General features: G+C 39.1%; 1 pseudogene; it reads right to left on the bottom strand.

Annotated features, from left to right (window-relative positions):
* Window positions 1-335: 335 nt before the first annotated feature.
* LOC126779506 (GTP-binding protein 2-like) lies at window positions 336-22,471 on the bottom strand (annotated as a pseudogene).
* Window positions 22,472-24,232: the final 1,761 nt, after the last annotated feature.

Below are 24,232 nucleotides of genomic sequence, written 5' to 3'. Positions count from 1 at the left end.
CCCCCTAAATAGACCTATGTCAGATGAAATCAAATAGGATATTTTCAGGTTAGACATTTTTTAGGAGGAACATTTTTTAAAGAAATTCTCTCCGGGGATTAACTCTTCAGCTTCATTTAATTGAGTATATTTCAAGTTTACTAATGCTACTTGCAGTACTTGATTTGCTTTTTTTAACATCATATTAAAATGTATTTTGTATTTGTTTCAATTCATCCGTCAGGAAGATGCTTCTAAGAGGTTGGCAACACTGATTTTATGTAACATAAAAATACCATCATCGTTTGTCATTTTTTGTAATTTAATCCGCAAGGCGAAACGCCCCCCACGCAATCATGAAGTGAACACGACAAGAAAACTGGTTACAGATACAATTAATATATTTAATTTATCTAGAATATTCTAGAGAGATCTCGAATTTTACATTGGAGCCGTGTTCTATAGAATTCATGGTATGTACGGGAAGGTTTGCGTGACCCGGCCGATGGCTCTGTAACAAAACAATTTCGTTAATATATAAAAATGGCTGTTTGTGTATCTGTTTTATGATTAATAGAGTTCGGACCGTTTGAATCACCATTATAGTTGAAATTTAGATGTATGTCTCATGGAAGATTTTATAATATCCACTTCGTTGTAACGCCGCTAGATGGCGCTGTACCACATTAACAGCCACCTACCGGGTTTTGCTAGTAAAGTACAAAAGTGTCTGTTGGTCGAAGATATCTTTTCTTAAGAACAAAACTTATTCCAACATGATTCAAAACAGTTACAGTATATAAATGTCCCACAGCTGGGCTAAAACCTCTCCTTCTCAGGAAAAGGTTTGAGCTTATTCCGCAACCTGCTTCGATGCATGGATTTCCTTCACCGAACACTTATAAATTAAATATGTGAAAGTCGGTGGAGCTAGCGATCTCGGATACCAACACTGAGCTGACGATATACTTTATTGGCTCAACAATTCAACTGTAATTAGAAGTTATCGTTGGGTTCGTTGAGCGGTACCTGGTCCCCAGCCCCGCCGTGAACAGCAGCCGGCGGCCCCGCACGAGGTACTCCGGACAGCGGGCGAACCTGAACAGCACGGAGGCCCCCTCGCCCGCCCTCAGCACGTTGTTCGGAGACATTATACCCTAAAGCGAAAAATATATCCGTGGTCAGCGATGAGATGAGCAACCCGATGGTAAGTGGTCACCACCGCCCATAGACATTGACACCGCAATAAATATTAACCATCGCTTACATCAACAATGCGTCACCAACCTTGGGAACAAAGATGTTATGTCCATCGTGCCTGTAGTTACACTGTTTTACTCACCAACAACAATGCTATTGCTGTTTGGCGGCAGAATATATTATAAGAGTGTGTGGTAACTGGTGGTAAGGGCATTGTGCAAACCCGCCTGGGTAGGTTCCACCCACTCATCAGATATTCTACCGCTAAACAGGAATATAACATAAAAAAATAAATATCATTATCATACTTAAGTATTTTACGCAACACCACAAATTATACCAAAATTAAACTATTTAATTCCATTCCGCAAAGTGAGTTTGATGTATGTATTCGTTACCTTGATAATGGCTGTCTGACGCACGTTCCCGACATGCACAGAGCACTGGAACCCTGGGTAGATGGCCGTGGAGTGTCTCAGGACATGCACGGATGCCTGTTACATTCAATCAAATTTAATTCATGACCGCATTACATATTATATTGCACAGTCTGTGCTAATATTGCTAGCATATAAAAAAAAACAGCCAAGATGGTTCAGGCACCACTGAATTTTCATGTACTTAATTTGTGATTGTAATTCATCTCGTACTTTACGATGAAGGAAAACATCGTGAGGAAACCTGCATGTGTCTAATTTCACTGAAATTCTGCCACATGTGTATTCTACCAAACCGCACTGGAGCAGCGTGGTGGAATAAGCTCCAAACCTTCTCCTCAAAAAAGGGAGAGGAGGCCTTTAGCCCAGCAGTAGGACATTCATGTGCTGTTACGGATAAAAAAAAACACACACACACAATGTGCTGTGCAAACATATACAAGTCTATAGTCGATTCCAATAGTAAGTAGAGTATACAAGCAACTTTGACCTTGAAATTTGGTCGAAATCTTAATATTCTGTGGTATTGACTATGGATTCGCGAAAAATTTACCGTTTTGGTTATCTGTGAAGTTGTTATCGGAACTTTGTATCGTGTTATATATAGAGATATATTGATCGAGAAGTGTTTGTGGTGTACAATACAGCAGAGTTGGTAGCGAATCGCGTGGAATCGCATATCTAAGGTTTGCTAATCTTTTAAAAACGAGTAGAGTTTTCTGCTCACCTGAAAGTATATACAGCGTCTAGGGTCGTTTGGGTCTTCGAGGAACACTATTTGAAACTCACACGCCTCCTGTAAAGTGACATAAATAATAACATTTATAATTTAATAAAAAGGATACTAGTCAACTGCGCAACATATGGTTCACTCACGTCCTCGGAGCGCTGCAGGTCGCGGCGCGGCGCCAGCGCCAGCAGGCACGCGTGCAGCGCGTTGAGGCCGGCGCCGCGCGCGCAGCTCACCGGGAACACGGCCACCCTGCCGGCCGACACTACCGTGATTTGCGTTCAACTATATATATATATATATATCTGATCCGAAACTAAGCAGAGCTTGTACTATGGCAACCAGACAACTGATATACTATTGTATAGACAATTACACACAGACTCAGGTAAAACAGACATGTTAATGCATGATATATATTGGTATTATTACAGAAACCGCTGTTACTAACTGACGAGAATATGGCAAGGAACTGCGTCGCGCCGCAAAAGTCTATACTGGACACCATAGACAATGTAGACAAGGAAATCAAAAAGGATGAGGAGTGAGTAGCTTCACAAGCCTTTATTTAACCCGAAGTGTTTCTGGGTGAACTCTTATGTATGACCTTAAAACGAGTTCCATACTATTGGTAATGGTAATAGTATTGTCTATAGCTACGCCAACCACCCTTGCTAGATACTTGCCTTTCATGCCAAAGGTCGTGGGTTCGATTCCCACCCAGGACAGACATTTGTGTGCATGAACATGTCTGTTTGTCCTGAGTCTGGGTGTAATTATCTATATAAGTATGTATTTACAAAAGAAAAGTAGTATATGTATTATATCAGTTGTCTGGTTTCCATAACACAAGCTCTGCTTAATTTGGGATCAGATGACCGTGTGTGAATAATGTCCAATATTATTATTATTATTATTATTATTATTATATTATTGCTTTCTCAAGATAGGTAATGTAGTAGGCCCAGTAACAACACTATTATTAATGAAGTTTTATTAAATCGTTACTATCGAATGAATTTCTATGGATTGCTGTTATCAATAGTATTAATAATAATAATGTCCTCCAGACCGATTTCGACGACGGCGGCCAATCTGAAGAGAGTTTAGCCAACTACGCAGGAGATATTATAGTGCACAAGTGTGTGCGCAAACACAGGTGCACTCTCTACTCCCAAACTCTCATAATCCGATGGGACGGCGACCCGACACGACCGGAAAGAGTTCAGGCGCAGGACCAACGGTTTTACGTGCTTTCCGAGGCACGGGAGTGTACACACTTCCAACTTCCAGACTCCGGGCTGCTACTGAGAATTTTCTAACAGAAAAACCCAATAACTTTTTATTGTCCCGATCTGGGAATTGAACTCAGGACCTCCGGGGTCTGCGGTCTTATATCAAGCCACTAGACCAACGAGGCAGGCAAACGAGTTATCGATAGTATTGTGAACAGAGAGCTATAGTAACTATCGATAATATCGACAATATTGACACAAGACGATACTTTCGGAAGTACTGTCGATAATATTTTTCGCGGTCAAACTATCGATAGTTCTGCAACACTGATACCTGGGATTAGGTAAATGAAACTACAATTTATTAGATTACAAAAACAATCACTTCTACACTATATATACTCCGTAGCGCTTTCTATCGACTGTATCACGGCGAGTGCTCTGAGGAATTATTCTCTCTAATTCCTGCTTCCCCCTTCCTTCTTAAGTCCACGCGAGCTGGTTCTCGATGTCACCTCCTAACTGTAACATCAATTCCATCGCGAACAAAGAAATTGGGCAACTCCTTTCTTTGTCGCACTTCCAAAAAATGGAATTCCTTACCAGCTCACGTGTTCCCCTCCTCTTACAACCCGGGTTCCTTCAAACGAGGCGTGAAGAGGCATCTTGCGGGCCGGCAAGGCGAAGGCGGCTAGTGCAGAACGTTTTTCCCGTCTGTACTGGCCGTCGTCGCGTTTGGACTCTACTACCACTTACCAACAGGTGGAGTAGAGTCATTTGCCTTCCCGGAGAATATAAAAAAAAAAAAAAAGCGAATATCTAGACAGCGCGATTCAGGAATGTGACATTTCGAATGAGCGCCATCTATCGTTAACGGGGTGTAACATACGCCATCATACAACTGGATAATAGAATAACGGAAGCTTTTACAAAGATTAATATAATTGAAAAATGAGTTTGAAAACTAGATACAGATGTTTAGACAACTTGTAGCCGAGATGGCCCAGTGGTAAGAACGCGTGAATCTTAACCGATGATCGTGAGTTCAAACCCGGGCAAGCAGCACTGAATTTTCATGTGCTTAATTTGTGATTATAATTCATCTCTGCTTGACGCTGAAGGAAAACACCGTGAGGAAACCTGCATGTGTCTAATTTCACTGAAATTCTGCCACATGTGTATTCCACCAACCCGCCTTTAGCCCAGCAGTGGGACATTCACAGGCTGTTACGGATACGAACGGTTTAGACAACTGCACGGGACTAATAATGGTACTTGTGTGTGCGTGCAAGCACAGACAGTCTCTATTCCCACACACTCTTAATCCTATTGAGAACCGAGATGGTAGTGAATAGAATGTGTAAATCGTTACCAATGATAGCGTGTTAAAACCCAGATTAGCACCTCTAAATTGGAACAGCGTATTGGAATAAGCTCCTCATCAAAGGGAGAAGAGGGATTAGCCCAGCAGTGGGATTTAGACATTTACATAATCCCAGGGTGAAAATTAGAGAGAGTTCAGGCGCAAACAATGTCTTTACATGCTTCCAAATCTCACTTCTAGTGTACAACTTACTTTTACTTTTCTTTTCTATTTACTTATTATAAAAAAAATAACGCCTCTGCTGGGCTAAGGCCTCCCCTCCACTTGTGATTTGGAGCTCTAGCTTGCTGCTTCAATGCGGGTTGATGGATATACATAGCAATACTTCATCCCATAAAAGCAGATCTCCTGACAATGTGCCCATTAATTAAGCACATCAAAGTGCAGTGGTGTTTGCCCGGGCTTTGCAAGTGGGTGGGGGATTGTTCTTAATTTAAATAAATGTCAAAATAATCATTAGCGCACCTGAGCATCGAAGCCGAGTATCTCGTGGCTGAGCAAGGACGTCCTACCACTTTTCACTTTGTGCAAATGCCTGAACATGTTCAGGCGAGCGCTCCCTCTACCGTTATCGAGTTCAACTGTAGAAAAGAAAAATTATTGTATTGCGCACTACAAACAGCTAACATACCATCAACCAATGAAGTCATTACAATTTCAAGATCAAATTTTATACTGCCATTGTAATTACAACTAAGTTTCTTGACCATAAAATATTTATCTGAGGATAAAATAAATGATATTACAATATAATATTAACAAAGTCGGTTTTTGCCGCGACTGAGTAGGTATCATTTAATTTGTTTAAAAATGAAACAGCATTTTTACCCACAGCTGGGATAAGGCGTCATCTCCTTATTACGAGTACACACGTATAGGATCTCTACATGATAATCGAATCAAAAACTTCTGGATACGAAGCCTTATAAATATATTTTTTTATAGAATAGGAAGGCGGACGAGCATATGGGCCACCTGATGGTGAGTGGTCACTAACGCCCATAGACATAGGCATTGTAAGAAATGTTAACCATCGCTTACATCGCAAATGCGCCACCAACCTTGGGAACTGAGACGTTATGTCCCTTGTGCCTGTAATTATACTGTCTCACTCACCCTTCAAACCGGAACACAACAATACCAAGTACTGCTGTTTTGCGGTAGAATATCTGATGAGTGGGTGATACCTACCCAGTTAGCTACCTAAGTTATATATAATGTTATATATTTAATATTATTTATTATTCACTTGCGTCACCAGGTGCTGGAAGCGTTGCTCGCACGGCGAGACCAGCTGCAGTTTGTACTCGACGTTCCCGAAACGAGGCTGCGAGGGTAGACTCCCGTAGCACTCGTCGCCGGAATAGTCGGCGTCGGATGTTCTGAGGGCCAAATCGAATATATTTAACATTGATCTTATTTCGATTAATGCCATCCGCGTTCGGTGAGACCGACTCACTGTTTATGATCTCCTGGTACATTAACACTGTAATCCTAACTGGAACTAATTGATTCTTTAACTATAATTATTAATTTATTCTTTATAAAGGGTCGATCTACAACATCAAATCTTGTTTCGTACAGTGAATTCATTGTGCCAGCTATTGATTACCACAAGCAATTTGACGCAATTTATACCGATTTAACCAAGGCTTTCGACAAAGTTTCGCACGATATTTTACTCTTAAAACTAAGCAAGTACGGATTCAATGGTAATATGCTTGAGTGGTTCAAATCATATTTATACAATAGACAACAATTTGTTGTCTTAAAAGGTTTTAGCTCGAGTCTATATAAAGCCTGCTCCGGGGTTCCTCAAGGGTCACACTTAGGACCTTGGCTCTTTAATATCTTCATTAATGATATTTGTGATACGGTACATTACAGTAGAGTATTTTTATTTGCGGACGATTTAAAATTAACAAAAGTAATAAACAACTTAGCTGACTCAGAGCTCTTACAGGCGGATATTAATGCTATATATAATTGGTGTAAAAATAATAAAATGGAATTAAACGTCAGTAAGTGCAAGCATATAAAATTTACGCGAAAGCTCAATATAATCAAAACAATATATAGCATTGATAACATCAAGTTGGAGGAAGTTTTTGAAATAAGTGATTTGGGTATCATTTTTGATGACAAGCTTACTTTTGTCCCGCACTTCAATAAAATAATTACGAAAAGTTCCAAAACGTTAGGATTTTTAATTAGAAATGGTAAACACTTCACGAATAACACGAAAAAAATAATCTATAACGCTTACGTGCGTAGTGTACTGGAGTACGGTAGTGTTGTGTGGAATCCTTGTTACAATGTACATCGTCTGCGTATAGAGAGAATACAGAAGCGATTTGTATATCATCTATCCAGAAACAAAAAAACCTCATACAATAAATCTAATAAAAATTACAGCAATCTCTTGAAAGACTTTAATATGGATAGTCTCTATGTACGCAGACAATTATTAGATCTCTCTTTCCTATTTAAGATAATTCGTAACGAGATCGACTGTACTTACTTACTTGAAAAGATATACTATCGTATTCCAAGGCGCAATGTTCGTAGTTTTCTGGGCACTTTTGATGTCAGAATATCAAAAACGAAATTAGGATGTAATGCACCAATGCCTAGATCATCACCGTTGTACAATGGTTTTTGTCAAGATCTAGATATTTTTAATGACTCTGCCATGATTTATCGTAAACGGGCGCTAGAATTGTTGAGAGATGCAAATAAATAATAAATAAATAATAAATAATGTTATCTTAATTTTATTTTGTATTAATTAGTATATTTTTAGTAATTTTTTTGTAACGTAAACTTTGCATGAATTTAATGAATTATTTAATTTTAATTTGTACCTATATCAATTTCAAACTATTTGTGTTATTAATTTTAATTTTATTAAGTGCATGTTTATTTTTTTATGATCTTTAATTTGTACCAATTTGGACTGCTTTTTTTTTTTTTTTAATCTTTCTACTCATGTTGCTATAATTATGTGTTAATGTATTTTTAAAACAAATATTGTAATTGTTGTGGCTACTTTAAAAAGCTTCACATGTTAGCTATTTTCACTAAATTGTTTTACATTTGTCATTAAAACATGTAGTAGCTACTAGTGGTCCTTAAAATAAATAAATAAAAATAAATAAATATTGCTAGCATATAAAAAAAACAGCCAAGATGGTTCAGGCACCACTGAATTTTCATGTACTTAATTTGTGATTATAATTCATCTCGTACTTTACGATGAAGGAAAACATCGTGAGGAAACCTGCATGTGTCTAATTTCACTGAAATTCTGCCACATGTGTATTTACCAAACCGCACTGGAGCAGCGTGGTGGAATAAGCTCCAAACCTTCTCCTCAAAAAAGGGAGAGGAGGCCTTTAGCCCAGCAGTAGGACATTCACGTGCTGTTACGGATAAAAAAACACACACACACACAATGTGCTGTGCAAACATATACACGTCTATAGTCGATTCCAATAGCAAGTAGAGTATATAAGCAACTTTGACCTTGAAATTTGGTCGAAATCTTAATATTCTGTGGTATTGACTATGGATTCGCGAAAAATTTACCGTTTTGGTTATCTGTGAAGTTGTTATCGGAACTTTGTAAGTAAAACTAAAGTGTATATAAGTAGTTAAGTGTAACAGTGTCGTGTTATATATAGAGATATATTGATCGAGAAGTGTTTGTGGTGTACAATACAGCAGAGCTGGTAGCGAATCGCGTGGAATCGCATATCTAAGGTTTGCTAATCTTTTAAAAACGAGTAGAGTTTTCTGCTCACCTCAAAGTATATACAGCGTCTAGGGTAGTTTGGGTCTTCGAGGAACACCAGGTCGTCACACACGCACTTGTCCTGCGTGTCGCTCGACACGTGCGCGTCGCTGTACTTGCTCCCGTCGTCCGACACGTACACGTTCGTGCACTTCGTGTCCGATGTCTTCGTGAGGCTGTTCTTCACGTTGGCGATGTCCTGGAGGATATTCTTGTTCTGTCTCCTCGCGTTCTTTCGATTCTTCTCCGAAGCTTGCGACGAGTGGACTAGTTCTGATAGTCCCGCGGCGTAGCCCCCCGGCCGCGCTAGCAGCACCATGCCCTGCCGCAGTCCCGGCGGGAAGCGACTCAGGCCCAGCGACGCCGACTGTCCCGCGCGCACGCTGCCGCACGTGACGCGGTTGCGGTATATCGTTCGCACGGATATCTCCGCGAACTCGCCAGACTCCAGAGGTCCTTCGGGGGGGGGGGGGTGTTAAATATACGTCGCTCTATTCATCTCACAACTAACAGAACGCAACGCACCTATGATAAGTTCGTCGCCCTCGACGTCCCCCCACGACGGGCCCCGTCGAGTCCCCTACGTGGAAAATTTCGTCTATTTGAAACTCGCACGCCTCCTGTAAAGTGACATAAATTATAACATTTATAATTTAATAAAAAGGATACTAGTCAACTGCGCAACATATGGTTCACTCACGTCCTCGGGGTGTTGCAGGTCGCGGCGCGGAGCCAGCGCCAGAAGGCACGCGTGCAGCGCGTTGTAGCCGGCGCCGCGCACGCAGCTCACCGGGAACACGGCCACCCTGCCGGCCGACACTACTGTGATTTGCGTTCAACTATATATATATATATATATATCTGATCCGAAATTAAGCAGAGCTTGTACTATGGCAACCAGACAACTGATATACTATTGTATAGACAATTACACACAGACTCAGGAAAAACAGACATGTTAATGCACACAATTGTCTGTCCTGAGTGGGAACCGAACCCACAACCTTTGGCGTGAAAGGCAAGTATCTAGCAAGGGTGGTTGGCGTAGCTATAGACAATACTATTACCATTACCAATAGTATGGAACTCGTTTTAAGGTCATACATAAGAGTTCACCCAGAAACACTTCGGGTTAAATAAAGGCTTGTGAAGCTACTCACTCCTCATCCTTTTTGATTTCCTCGTCTAGATTGTCTATGGTGTCCAGTATCGACTTTTGCTGCGCAACGCAGTTCCTTGCCATATTCTCGTCAGTTATTAACAGCGGTTTCTGTAATAATACCAATATATACCATTACTTTAAATTTAAATAAATTTATAAATTATACAGCATCCCTGATTTATCATCTCGTCCTCCTTGAAGAATATCGCGAGGAAACCTGCATGTTTCCAATTACAATATATACTAATATTATAAATGGGAAAGTAAATATATCTGTTTGTCTGTTAAACTTTCCCCCCCCCCGGCTTCTCTTTATGTTATATGTGTGCAATTGGGCCACCTGATGGTAAGTGGTCACCATCACCCATAAGCATTGATGTAAGAAATAATAACCTAGCTTATTAGCTAGTCTTTATAGATGCTATTTAAAATAAAATCACTGACCTTATTAGCGGGTTCCAACAATTGAGCCAGCCTCGCTACAACAGCGTTGATGTTGCTAACCAGTTCACACTTGTTGATGACTGCGAAGAACGGCATGTCCAAAGCCAGCAGAAGACCGATGTGTTTTTCTGTGATGCGAGTTATACCGGCTGTTGCCGAAATCTAGAAATAAAAAAAAAACTTTATAGTATAAGTTGATAATATGACTACAGTGCCATCTATAATATTATCTTGTAGCTGAATTAAAATACTTACAGCCACTGGGTCGCTGTGACCCTGGCCCCTTGGGCCAAAAATTAAAGACACGACAGGTTAGGGGGCAACCCCGCGGCCCGTACCCAGACTGGCCTAGGCCAGTTAGGAGGAACCGACTCTCTCTCTTAAAAAACTTTCATTAATAAGACGTATTGCTCGATAAGGGTTTATAAATATGATAAAAAATTGTGTTTAAACTCTTACATAGTTTAATTGTAGCAAAAGAGTTTAGTTTTTTGCCGATTATTTTTAGTAGGATCTACAGTTTGAGCCAGTGTTAGGTTTATATATTATTACCTGAATAAATTATTTTGATTTTGAGCTGTTTGTAAAAATGTATTAATAAGATAAGATATTTATTCAATAAAATGAAAATTAACTTTTGGTTTGATATGTCAGGACTCCAAAAAAATCCTTACCTAATAATAATTTGAAAACACGTTATCAGGGCTATAGAAAAAGACTTAGGATACCTAAAATCTGAGCCCCCCCCCCACACTTATGGGAACTAGTAATAAATAAACATACTTACAACAAGCATGGCGTAGTGCGGGGAGTAACCCGTGAGCCCGTGGAGCGTGGTGCGTTGGTACTTGCTGTGGCCCGCCAGGTCCAGGAAAGACACCAGCTTGGCGCTCCTCTCTCCGATGCGCTCCGCTGTCATCAGCTCGGAACAACCGTAGTTGACGACATTACACCGATTATATGAATGTAATACATTACATGACTTTCATTTTAGGTATAAGTAATACCGGTGCATGTCGATAGTCCATTATCGATAAAATCAATAGTTTTGGACTATCGATAATCAATGATTTTTCGATAGTATTGACGTATTGATTTTTTCACGAGCCGGTGGGCGTGGTTGGTAGTTACTTGCCTTTCATGCCAAAGGTCGTGGGTTCGATTCCCACCCAGGACAGATATTTGTGTGCATGAACATGTCTGTTTGTCCTGAGTCTGGGTGTAATTATCTATATAAGTATGTATTTACAAAAGAAAAGTAGTATATGTAGTATATCAGTTGTCTGGTTTCTATAACACAAGCTCTGCTTAATTTGGGATCAGATGACCGTGTGTGAATAATGTCCAATATTATTATTATTATTATTTTTATTTAACTTTTAAAGTTTCTCTTCTTTCGAAGGGTTTAAACCGAAAACGCGGGCTGCAGCCAAGCGTTAAGGAGTGTTGCTTATATTAAAAACGTTGATGATAAAGTGGATGATGATATAAACTTTCGGGTGATACGGCAGGTGTTAAGGATTATGGCTTTTTGAAGTATATGGAGGATATACGCTGGCATTTGTAAGGTGTTAAGACTTTGTGTCAAGGATTTTGGCACGATACCTGTGGATGATAGGACTATTGGGACTATGTGTACTGTTTGTGCTTTCCATTGCGTTTTAATTTCTATGGCGAGATCTTGATATTTACTTAACTTTTCAGATATTGTGGTTTGTATGTTATGTGAATTAGGAACGGCTATATCGATAAGATAAACGATTCCATTGATTTTATCATGAACGGTAATAACTGGTATGTTATAACAGATAGTTTTGTCAGTTATTATTGTTCTATCCCAGTAGATTTTGTGGTTTCTAGTGTCTAATACACTTTCCGGTTTATATTTGTAATATGGATTCATTTCTGTTATAAGTTTATATTTGTATGCTAAATGTTGGTGTATGATTGCAGCCACTTGATCATGTCGATGCTTATAATCGGTCTGTGCGAGAGATTTGCAAGCCCCCGTTATGTGCTGAATAGTTTCAGAGGCTGCGTTACATTGTCTACATAAGTCAGTAGGTTGATTATTATCCTTCATTATGTACTTCCTATAGTTACGAGTTGCTATTATTTGGTCTTGAATGGCGAGCATAAAACCTTCGGTCTCAGGGAACAGTTCACCTCGTTTGAGCCATTCGTTCGACTTCTCTTTGTCGACGTGGGGTTGGTTCAAATAGGCTCGGTGCCTCCCATGCAGTGTTTTTTCAGTCCATGCCAACATTTGTTGTTGTGTACTTATGATATGTTCGTTTACTTGAGTGTTTTTGTCATGTAGGTTTAATGGTGTAAGCTTTTTGTCTATTTCTGTTGCGTGTCTATGTAGAGGTGAGTGTTCGGATTTATCATGGAAGTATGGTCTGAGTGAGAGTATCTGCTTATTGTGTAAATTGTGTATGTCTATTAATACCCTTCCTCCTTCTTTGCGTGGTAGTGTGAGCCTTTGAATACAAGATTTTGGATGATGTTTCCTATATTTAGTGAAGTGAGTGTTTATAGTACGCTGCAATTTTTTTATGTCACTTTTTGACCATTGTATTATTCCGAAAGAGTACGTAAGTAAGGGTATGGCAAATGTGTTAATAGCTTTTATTGTGTTTTTAGAGTTAAGGTGTGTCTTTAATACGAGATTTAATCGGTGGGAGAATTTTGTAAGCAGTTCTTGTTTTGTCGTAGTTTGTAGTATTTGCCTAGATTGTTTAAAACCAAGGTATTTATATGTGCTTTGTTCATCCATTGGTTCAATTTGTTCACCAGTTTCGAGTGTGTAGCTATTATTAAGGATTTTTCCTTTCGAGATTGACAGAATTTTGCACTTGTCGACACCGAATTTCATATGAATATCTTTGGAGAACTGTTCCGTAATGCTTGCTAACTCAAGCAGCTTGTTTTTGTCAGTGGAGTAAAGTTTTATATCGTCCATGTACATGAGGTGTGATAAGTTATATTGGGTGTTATTACCGTAAAGTGTGAATCCTGTATTGGTTTTATTTAACAAGAGTGAAAGAGGATTTAAGGCCAAGCAAAACCAGAGGGGGCTCAGAACGTCTCCTTGAAAAACTCCTCGTTGGATACGAATTGGTTCAGTAGTTAGAGATTTCATGGACGATTGTTTTATTTTTAATACAGTTTGCCAGTTTTGCATAGAATTTTGAAGAAATGATATGAGGGTTGGGTTTATTTTATACAATTTTAAGACATACAATAACCAGCTACGCGGGACTGAATCAAAGGCTTTTTGATAATCAATAAACATAGTATGGATATCTGATTTTGATTTTACCGCACTACTTAAAATGATTGCATCAAAAGTAAGCTGCTCCTTACAACCTTGGCTATTTTTTCTACACCCCTTTTGCTGTTCGGCTAATATATTATGTTTAGTTAAATGTTTGTATATTTCTTCACTTATGCAAGCTGATAAAATTTTATATATGGTTTGTAAGCAAGTTATTGGTCGGTATTTATCTGGATTTGTGGTATCATGTTTATCTTTAGGTACTAAGTATGTGATTCCATGTGTTATATATTTCGGTAGTAAATGTGGTGATTGAATGAATGTATTTAAGTACTTATGTATATATGAGTGTATGCTACTAAATTTCTTGTACCAATAGTTGTGAATATTGTCTGAGCCTGGGGATTTCCAATTGTGCATTCGTTTGATGACATCTATAAATGTTTCTATTGGTAGGAAGTTGAACTCCATCTCTGGAATATGTGTAGTTATTTCGTTAACCCAGTCTGCATGTTCATTATGTTCTATGGGGTTTTCCCATGTCTTAGCCCAGAATTGTCGAAATATTTCAGGGGGAGGTATTTCTAGATTTTGCTCATTATCTTTGCAGTTAGATAATAAATTTCTATAGAAGATTTTTTCATTGTTAGCAAATGTTTTGTTTTCTATTTTACGGGCAGTACACATCAAATATCTCTTAAGTCTACTAGCTGCTGCATTGAGTTTCTGTTTTAAGGTATCTAAGAAGTGTTCTATATGCGTGTTGGTATTTTCATATTGTGCGTGTGATTGATATTGTGTCTTTATGAGATCTACTGCAGCTACTACTTTTGGGTTTCTATTTCCTCTAATAAATTGTGTTAACCTGCCTATATTGGCTCGCAACTTCCTTATTTTATTTTCTAATCTTCTTTGCCAACTAGGTTTTCTGTATGATTTGTTTTGGTGGTTGTTTTGTGTTAAGAATGTCATTCTTGCCCTATTACATTTAGCTGCTGTCTATGCTGCACAGTAAATTATTTTCTGTAGAGTGATAAAATCAGTATCAATGTTTACAAATTTTGTCAGTATCATCGTATCTATGTATTTCATTATTAATGAAAACTTTTTAGAAGTCCTTTGTTTAGGAATGTATGGTCTACTAGTTGGTTCAATATCACAAAAATGTTCTAGAGCACGAACGAATGTGTTCTCTATTTCAGTGTTTTCTTCTAAAGTCATATCATGATCGTGGGTGATACTTTCTATGTTTTGTTCATCGATAGGGGTTGATGTAACGGAATCAGTGCATGTTACTGTAGTGTTTTGCATTTTCCTAGCTTGTGAGTTTGTTTTTGAATTAGATTTGAATGCATCGTTGTGTAATATTACTTTGTTCTGTTGTTTGTAAATGTTCATTATATGTGTCTTCCGTTAGTGTGTGTGTATAATGTAATTCATCTGCTACTTGTTGTTTAATCAGTGTTAATCTATCTTGTTTAATATATTTATTATTTATTATTGCCCTTCGTTGATCCGCTAATCTTTGCTCTGTAATGTGTGTAAACTCTGGGTATAAGTTTATAAACTCTTCATACAAACGTTTTCTATAAGCGGTCTTATTGTGTTATTAGTCTCTAATTGTGTTATTTTGAAATAAATCCTAATAATTGCTTCATTGCATTCATTTGTCCATATCATACGTTTTCCTGTTAGTGTGTGTTTTATTGGCCCGACCTGGGAATTGAACCCAGGACCTCCGGGGTCTGCGGTCTTATATCAAGCCACTAGACCAACGAGGCAGGCAAACGAGTTATCAATAGTATTGTGAACAGAGAGCTATAGTAACTATCGATAATATCGACAATATTGACACAACACGATACTTTCGGAAGTACTGTCGATAATAGTTTTCGAGGTCAAACTATCGATAGTTCTGCAACACTGATACCTGGGATTAGGTAAATGAAACTACAATTTATTAGATTACAAAAACAATCACTTCTACACTATATACATTCCGTAGCGAATATCTTGACAGCGCGATTCAGGAATGTGACATTTCGAATGAGCGCCATCTATCGTTAACGGGGTGTAACATACGCCATCATACAACTGGATAATAGAATAACGGAAGCTTTTACAAAGATTAATATAATTGAAAAATGAGTTTGAAAACTAGATACAGATGTTTAGACAACTTGTAGCCGAGATGGCCCAGTGGTAAGAACGCGTGAATCTTAACCGATGATCGTGAGTTCAAACCCGGGCAAGCACCACTGAATTTTCATGTGCTTAATTTGTGATTATAATTCATCTCTGCTTGACGGTGAAGGAAAACACCGTGAGGAAACCTGCATGTGTCTAATTTACTGAAATTCTGCCACATGTGTATTCCACCAACCCGCCTTTAGCCCAGCAGTGGGACATTCACAGGCTGTTACGAATACGAACGGTTTAGACAACTGCACGGGACTAATAATGGTACTTGTGTGTGCGTGGAAGCACAGATAGTCTCTATTCCCACACACTCTTAATCCTATTGAGAACCGAGATGGTAGTGAATAGAATGTGTAAATCGTTACCAATGATAGCGTGTTAAAACCCAGATTAGCCCCACTAAATTGGAACAGCGTATTGGAATAAGCTCCTCATCAAAGGGAGAAGAGGGAGGGATTAGCCCAGCAGTGGAACATAGACATTCACATAATCCCAGGGTGAAAATTAGAGAGTTCAGGCGCAAACAATGTCTACACGCTTCCAAATCTCACTTCTAGTGTACAACTTACTTTTACTTTTTTTTTCTATTTATTTATTATAAAAAAAATAACACCTCTGCTGGGCTAAGGCCTCCCCTCCACTTGTGATTTGGAGCTCTGACTTGCAGCTTCAATGCGGGTTGATGGATATACATAGCAATACTTCATCCCATAAAAGCAGATCTCCTGACAATGTGCCCATTAATTAAGCACATCAAAGTGCAGTGGTGTTTGCCCGGCCTTTGCAAGTGGGTGGGGGATTGTTCTTAATTTAAATAAACGTCAAAATAATCATTAGCGCACCTGAGCATCGAAGCCGAGTATCTCGTGGCTGAGCGAGGACGTCCTACCACTTTTCACTTCGTGCAAATGCCTGAACATGTTCAGGCGAGCGCTCCCTCTACCGTTATCGAGTTCACCTGTAGAAAAGAAAAACTATTGTATTGCGCACTACAAACAGCTCACATACCATCAACCAATGACGTCATTACAATTTCAAGATCAAATTATATACTGCCATTGCAATTACAACTCAGTTTCTTGACCATAAAATATTTATCTGAGGATAAAATAAATGATATTACAATATAATATTAACAAAGTCGGTTTTTGTCCCGACTGAGTAGGTATCATTTAATTTGTTTAAAAATGTAACAGCATTTTTACCCACAGCTGGGATAAGGCGTCATCTCCTTATTACGAGTACACACGTATAGGATCTCTACATGATAATCGAATCAAAAACTTCTGGATACGAAGCCTTATAAATATTTTTTTTTATAGAATAGGAAGGCGGACGAGCATATGGGCCACCTGATGGTAAGTGGTCATCAACGCCCATAGACATTGGCATTGCAAGAAATGTTAACCATCGCTTACATCGCCAATGCGCCACCAACCTTGGGAACTAAGATGTTATGTCCCTTGTGCCTGTAATTAAATACTCAATATTTAATTTAGTTACTAGAACTCACGACTTCAACAAGATAATAACGAACGTACCTTGAGTGAGAACGCCTATGAGCGTCGACTTGCCCGCCTCGTTCGCCCCCATCACCGCGACCCGCAGCTCGACGCTCTGCTGCGTGTCCGCCAGCTGCGAACCGAGTACGTACTGTAGCGTAGACAGGTTTAGACAGAGATAGAATTATCAAATCTTTTGACCCTTATCGTGTAACCAGTTTTGGTGTTTGTTGAAACTTGACAGTTGGTGCGTTCATTGTGTTTTATGTTCAATTTTCGCTTATATTTATGTTAGAAAACGATTCTAATCCAGTGTAAAGGCCGAGAAACAATCCTTACATCATATCGATGGTTATACAGTGGTGCAGTGTCGTATTATTTCATTATAAAGCGACAGATAATATAGTTTCTCAGTGATGTTTATTTATGCCATAGCATGAGGGAACCTTATATCGCATTAAAATCCTAAAGATAATATGATTTTCCAGTTTTTATTATTCATAACCTATAATTATTTATCATGTGAGTGCTGCCAGCATCGGCTCAAAAAAGTCCCGATATTCGATAAAAAATATCGACTCGTCGACGATGAAACAAATAAATACGGAGTCCATTAATAAACTAAAGTGCTTCGTTATATGTATATATGTTATTTTAATTTATTCGTTATCCTATTTATAGTTTTCCAACGACAACATTATTTAACATTCTTCATGAATTTATAATATTATTAGATTCCGAGTCAAGAGGGTAACATAGAAATATATGTGGCAACCATTCTTTATGAGGAGAACGCTAATCCAGTACCATATAAAGATGCCGAAGTACTATTGATAACGGAAACAAAAACAAACAATGCAACGGTTTTCGGGTGTAGGAGGAAAACAAAAAATATTATAATTAAAAAAAATGTATAATAAAAATTAAAAAGTAAAATTTAATAACCGTATTTAGTTTTAATTAAGTCCCGAAAATCTCCCAAAACAGGGAACGCGGGTACTATGGCAACGTTATAAGCACACATCGACAAACCATCTCCGTCTCGATCGCGGCCTCGCGGCCCCTCGGTGTACCAGTTCCAGGCGTGCCCACCTTGCGGATGTACACCTCGGCGACGGCGCGCGCGGGCGCCACGCTGCGGGCCCGCGCGCCCACGAGCGCGGCGCCGAGCGCGCGCGCCATTTCCCGCAGCGCGCGCAGCGACGCCCGCCCACCACGTACACCACCGCGCCGCCGCTCGAGCACAGCCGCCACTTCAGCTGCGGGGGGGGGGGGCACGTGTTGAGGTGTCGGGGTGACAATACGATATATTTTCACTGGTGGGAGAGCTTTGTGCGAGCCCGTCCGGGTAGGTCCCACTCCCTCGTCATATATTCTACCGCAGACCAGCGGTACTCGGTATTGTTGTGTTCCGGTTTGAAGGGTGAGTGAGCCAGCGTAAATACAGTTACGGGGGACATAGCATCTTAGTTCCCGAGGTTGGTGGCGCATTGATGATGTGAGCGATGATTAATATTTCTTACAATGCCAATGTCTATGGACGTCGATGACCACTTCCCATCGGGTGGCCCATATGCTCGTCCGCCTTCCTATTCTATAAAAAAAAAATATCTCGCTGAATGTCAACCGCCTATCAAAATTCATTTTAATTAAACGATTCGCTAACTAACAGCTCCACACGTGTGTATCCGGGGCATTATTATGCTTTTGACATGCCGCTTAACGTTGTACGTCACTCGAAACGGCCCCGAGTGGAACTACGAGCATCGCATCGATATATTTCACGAGCACAACCTCAATAAAATTGTTTGTATTATACGCTTAAATTGAATATACATATATATTGCTTAAACGACACAAAAACGCTATTGTTTTTTCTTAATCCGTGTTATAAAATGAATTACCTCGTGGCGTTGAGCTGTCAAGACCACAGGGTCTGTATGAAAGCACACACTGTAGCTCGTGGTTGCGTTTTATCAGCGTTAACAGTCAAAATTAGCATATTTTTAAAACCTTCGTGATTTAATAAAATATTTCGAGCAAGTAAAATGTTTTCCTAATAAATTGTTTGTTTTATATCAATTAATAACCGTTGTGTGATATCAAAGGTATTTTTTTTTTATAGAATAGGAAAGCGGACGAGCATATGGGCCACCTGATGGTAAGTGGTCACTAACGCCCATAGACATAGGCATTGTAAGAAATGTTAACCATCGCTTACATCGCAAATGCGCCACCAACCTTAGGAACTGAGATGTTATGTCCCTTGTGTCTGTAATTATACTGTGTCACTCACCCTTCAAACCGGAACACAACAATACCAAGTACTGCTGTTTTGCGGTAGAATATGTGATGAGTGGGTGATACCTACCCAGTTAGCTACCTAAGTTATATATTTAATATTATTTATTATTCACTTGCGTCACCAGGTGCTGGGAGCGTCGCTCGCACGGCGAGACCAGCTGCAGTTTGTACTCGACGTTCCCGAAACGAGGCTCCGGGGGTAGACTCCCGTAGCACTCGTCGCCGGAATCGTCGGCGTCGGATGTTCTGAGGGCCAAATCGAATATATTTAACATTGATCTTATTTCGATTAATGCCATCCGCGTTCGGTGAGACCGACTCACTGTTTATGATCTCCTGGTACATTAACACTGTAATCCTAACTGAAACTAATTGACTCTTTTAATCTAATCGTTCGGTGAGACCGACTCACTGTTTATGATCTCCTGCTACATTAAGACTGTAATCCTAACTGAAACTAATTGACTCTTTTAATCTAATCGTTCGGTGAAACCGTCTTACTGTTTATGTACTCCTGGTACATTAACATCGTAATCCTAATTCTAAATCTTTGAAACTAATTATAATAATATCCTGGGACATTTTTCACACACGGCCATCTGATCCCAAATTAAGCTTGTACAAAACTCGTGCTATGGAAACCAGACAACTGATATACTACATATACTACTTTTCTTTTGTAAATACATACTTATACAGAAAATTACACCCAGACTTAGAACAAACAGACATGTTCATGCACACAAATGTCTGTCCTGGGTGGGAATCGAACCCACAACCTTCGGCGTGAAAAGGCAAGTATCTACCAACTGTGCCAAACGTCTTGTCAAAATTAACTCTTTTAATCTAATCGTTCGGTGAGACCGACTCACTGTTTATGGTCTCCTGGTACATTAACACTCTAATCCTAACTGAAACTAATTGATTTTTTAAATCTAATCGTTCGGTGAGACCGACTCACTGTTTATGATCTCCTGGTACATTAACACTGTAATCCTAACTGAAACTAATTGACTCTTTTAATCTAATCGTTCGGTGAGACCGACTCACTGTTTATGATCTCCTGGTACATTAACACTGTAATCCTAACTGAAACTAATTGACTCTTTTAATCTAATCGTTCGGTGAGACCGACTCACTGTTTATGATCTCCTGGTACATTAACACTGTAAACCTAACTGAAACTAATTGACTCTTTTAATGTAATCGTTCGGTAAGACCGACTCACTGTTTATGATCTCCTGGTACATTAACACTGTAATCCTAATTCTACATCTCTGAAACTAATTGACTCTTTTAATCTAGATGTTAGTTAATGAGCTTAAATATAAAGCCTTGATTGAAATCCCGGGTGAAGCGAATAGATATGTTATTGATTCTTGCTCTTCCATACCGTGGAAAGCAAGCAAAGCCTTAAGAAAAAACGTATAATTACCCAAAACTACAACACATAAGAGATGAGATGGTCTAGTGGTAAGAACGCATGAATCTTGAACGATGATCGTGAGTTGAAGCCCGGGCAAGCACCACTGAATTTTCATGTACTTAATTTGTCATTATAATTCATCTCGTGCTTTACGGTGAAGGAAAACATCGTGAGGAAACCTGCATGTGTCTAATTTCACTGAAATTTTGCCACATGTGTATTCCACCAACCCGCATTGGAGCAGCGTGGTGGAACAAGCTCCATACCTTCTCTTCAAAAAGGGAGAGGAGATCTTAGCCCAGCAGTGGGACATACACAGGCTGTTACTTTACTTTACTACTTTACAACACATAAATTATAATACTTTTTTTTAATTAACAAAAAACATCACTTACGTATCATCGCAGAAGTCTTCCATACCATCAGAGCTGTAGAAGAAGTCACTCTCCAAGTCCTCGGAATTGAAATCACCAGCTAAATACATATCGTCCTTTATCCTGACCTTCTCCAACTTATCGATGACATTGTACACTCTATCGGCAAACTTTGTCCCACTTCTCGTTGCATCCTCATCATCATTGGTCGGTTTCCTCTTCGTCTTCTTAAAATCGTCTTCCGATTTCAAATCGTTGACGTTCTTTCCGATTTTCTCGTCACAGACCTTTGGTATCGACGATTGATTATTCAACGGTTCCGGTACTTCTTGTGATGAACTCTGCCATGCTGTTGTTAGGACGTCCTTCGCTGGCGATACTTTGTTCTTCTTCCTTCTGTTCTTCCTGCCCGAGTTCCTTCTGCAGCGTTAAATTTTCAAAAATCCTTCCTAAGTGCTAACCTATTGCGTAAAAGGAACCCGTATGCAAATTTTCATGTCGCAGTAGTTTGGGCTGTGCGTTTATATGCCAGTATGTTATATATATGTAAATGAAGCTCTTTGGGCTCTTCATTAAATTTAAATTGCACGTGCATTAACTTCGACTTAATACGTCCAAGTATTATCTATTGTGGCAACACTTTGCATTATGTCATGTGTCATTCTATAATTAGAGAAATTCACACTGGCTTAATATAATAAAAAGTTAACGACGTTTTTTTAAAAAAAGAAACAATTCAGATTGTAAAAAAATATTTGAAGCAATAGCTTTTAATGTTGTTTCTTTTTACGGGTTAGTAAATAATTATAATTTGTACTCATACTTTGTTTGCAGAAGTAATTTGTGATATGATATAAAAAAGAATAAATTTCGCTTAACAGAGCAACGACTTTAGTTTTTATTTCAATAAATAAACTTATTACATATATACAAAGGTTTGTACATACCCTTGGGTGCGTCTGGGTTCTTCCTGCCGTTCTCTTGATCGTTTTTATGTTTTTTCTTATTATTCTGTCTGTTCGTATTGCCATCTGACGGATCGAAGAGGCTGAAGAACGAGTCCATTTTTGTCTGAAAAATTAGATTACCCATTATTGTTCGAATAATAATAATATCCTGGGACATTGTTCACACACGGCCATCTGATCCCAAACTAAGCAGAGCTCGTACTACGGAAATCAGACAACTGATATACTACATATACTACTTTTCTTTTGTAAATACATACTTATATAGATAATTACACCCAGACTAGGGACAAACAGACATGTTCATGCACACGAATATCTGTCCTGGTGGGAATCGAACCAACAACCTTCGGCGTGAAAGGTAAGTGTCTACCAACCATGCCAACCGGCCCGTCAATAATGAAATTTAAATATTAAACAAATGGAAGAAATATGTATAATCCGCGCGCGATTAGAATGGTATAAGACATTTTGGAACCAATACTCGCGTGGATTTTTGCTTTTTATTTGTTATTTTATTGATTTATGGTTAGACAATTATTTTAGAATGTCTTACTTATACTTTTAGATTTAGTTATGTTTATTAAGCTTATTTTTGTTTTGCTTTTAGAATACTAGTTAACACTCGCAGTTTCGCACGCGTGTTATAGGGGGGTGGTTAAGCCGTGAAAGCGTAACAGACATACAGTTACTTTCGCATTTATAATATTAAGTATAGATGATATTTTTGTTCAGAACTTCATTGCTTACGTTTCAACAATACAACAACAACCGAAGGGAGTCCAAGCGCTTGACCAACGGCTTTACGTGCTTTCCGAGGCACGGGTATGAACACACATCTAACATCCAAACTCCGAGCTGCTATTGAGAATTTTCAAAAGAATAACCCAATAACTTTCTATCAGCCCCACCCGGGGATTGAACTGAGGACCTCGAGATCAGCGGCCTTATATATCGCTTCTAGACCAACAGGGTCAAAAGAATCCTTACTAATATTACGAATGTGAAAGTGTGTTTGTTTCTTTGTTACGCTTTTACGTTTTAACTTCTCGACCGATTATCATGACCGAAAAAATGTTGACATTGTAACAGAAAAGGACAAAGGACATACATCTGTCTCAGTCCCTCAAACATGGGTCAAGCTGCGGGCGAAAACTATTATTATATAAATAGATGTACTTCGCTCTCTGCTTTTGCTCTGTTAAGCGAAATTTATTCTTTTTTATATCATATCACAAATTACTTCTGCAAACAAAGTATGAGTACAAATTATAATTATTTACAAACCCGTAAAAAGAAACAACATTAAAAGCTATTGCTTCAAATATTTTTTTACAATCTGAATTGTTTCTTTTTTTAAAAAAACGTCGTTAACTTTTTATTATATTAAGCCAGTGTGAATTTCTCTGGGCAAGCCCGTGTTGCCATAAAAACGCCTGGCCCAGGCGTAGCAGCATCCACGGAGAGGACACTTCGCTCACCTGTCTTGCAGGTGGAAAACAACACGGAGAGTGGCAGTCACCGGTTATAAGTCAGCACGAATAGGCGTAAGTGCGGACGCCACGGGCCACTCTTGACAGTAGGAGGATCCATCGTAGATCCATTGATCAGTTACCGCCTGCTTTAAGTCGGGCAGCCCCCGATCAATAAGGTACTGATCCGCCTCAGCGTTAACTTGTTCCGCCTGGGTGAACGGAACACAAGCCTTACAGCTAGACGTTGACGCTGTGACATTAACCACCTGCTCAAAGAAACAAAAATCTCAAAACCCACACCAACGCTGCTTACATGCGCTTTGCGACATGGAATGTCCGA

The sequence above is a fragment of the Nymphalis io genome, chromosome 29 (assembly GCF_905147045.1).
Source record: "Nymphalis io chromosome 29, ilAglIoxx1.1, whole genome shotgun sequence".
Taxonomy (NCBI): domain Eukaryota; kingdom Metazoa; phylum Arthropoda; class Insecta; order Lepidoptera; family Nymphalidae; genus Nymphalis; species Nymphalis io.
Note: the sequence above shows the minus strand (reverse complement) of the source record. Positions and strands in the feature narration are given on the sequence as shown.